Source organism: Mandrillus leucophaeus, unplaced genomic scaffold (assembly GCF_000951045.1).
Source record: "Mandrillus leucophaeus isolate KB7577 unplaced genomic scaffold, Mleu.le_1.0 Scaffold1119, whole genome shotgun sequence".
Taxonomy (NCBI): domain Eukaryota; kingdom Metazoa; phylum Chordata; class Mammalia; order Primates; family Cercopithecidae; genus Mandrillus; species Mandrillus leucophaeus.
Window position 1 is genome coordinate 254,950 of NW_012099421.1, and position 1,558 is coordinate 256,507.

The following is a 1,558-nucleotide window of genomic DNA, read 5'->3' on the forward strand; positions in this document are numbered from 1 at the left end:
CCATTCTTCACCTTGACAAGAACAGTTTTGCGAAATGGTTATAAAAACTTGACTTGAGAAGACTTAAGAGAATTCACACAAGAAAGAAGTGGTATGAACTCAGCGGTATATGTCACTTGCCCCCAAATAAGATGAGAATCATTGTCTTAAAGTTTTATTAATGGTGGAAATTTCAGGCACCACAAAAGCCAGTGTCAGAATGTTCCCAGGATTTCACAAGATATACCATATAGCCTCTGAAAAACAATGTGGAAATGTTTAGAAAGTTGAGCATGGTGACAGATTATAGTTTTTTTCCAATAGCATTTTAAAATCAACCTTTGCTTTTTTGGATTGCTCCCTTAGCTGGTTGTGTGTGTGTGCATGTGTGTGTGCATGTGTGTGTGTGTTTGTTAGAGAAGCAGAGCAAGAGAGAGGGAGGGGGAGAATTGGAGACAGAGAGAAGAGGAGGAGGAGAGTGAGAAAATGGCTCAGTCCTTAAGGCTTAGGTAAGGCACATAATCTAGTTGGGGACTTGAGTTTTGTCCATAGGTCACATTATCCTTTCTGCTATGCTAACTGCTTTCTTTCATGTAATTTCATTTGTGTATGTTGGGTCTTCCAAAGTAGTTTAAAAACAACTCTAGGCTAAAGGCCAAGACTTTTACTTTTTTATGTAGGAAATGCTTAGTAAATGCCTCTTGTTCAGCTAAAGGATGACTTGTCGTTGAAAAGAGGTTGTACTCCCCCTAAATACATTTGGGGTATAATATTTTGTCATGGTTGTCATAGATTATCTTTGTTTCACATTTCAATTTTCACAAAAATTTTGTGATGTTTATATAGTTACAGAGCAAATAAAAGCGGAATTTCTGTTTTTACAATTACATAACTGATTTATATAATATTGTACTTCATGTGGTTTAATCTTTTGGATTGCTGCAAAGTTGTGTGTTTCTCTAGGTTCTTGGAGTGTTTCACTGTGATGTTCAGGTGTTGGGTAGGGGTTATTTGTGCTTCTGACCTTCCTGATGCTCTGCTATAGTCTCCAAACAAAATCCTAATCACTACATGTTTTTTAATGTATCTAAATGCCACAGCCAGACTTTGATTCCTAGTTTATGTCAATGCATGTGGGTTATTCTGATACATTTGCTCCAGCAAGTAATGGAATGTCATTCTCAGCAGATGCCAATTAGAAATTCCCAGGCCAACAAGGCTCTAAGGCATCCAATCTTGCCTAATATAAAATTGTAATCAGTTAGATGGGCCAGCCGCGTTCAAGAGCTACAAATTTAATTGGAAATGCCTTCTCAGTATCAGAAGGCCACTGCAAGAAAGGGAATGGAGAAACTCCTTCTGAGATGAACAAAGAGCAATCCACACTGCTTTTGAAGGTGGTGTTGGTTATATGACCCCTAGAGTCTCCAGAAGATAGTACTAACAAAAATATTACTAACAAAAATAGCACTTAGTACTAACAAAAAATATAACTTATTGTCTTGAAAATTATTGTTCACCAGAACTGGCTTCATCCATAACAGGAGTTTAGGGAAACCAGGAAAGGTAACCTCTTGCT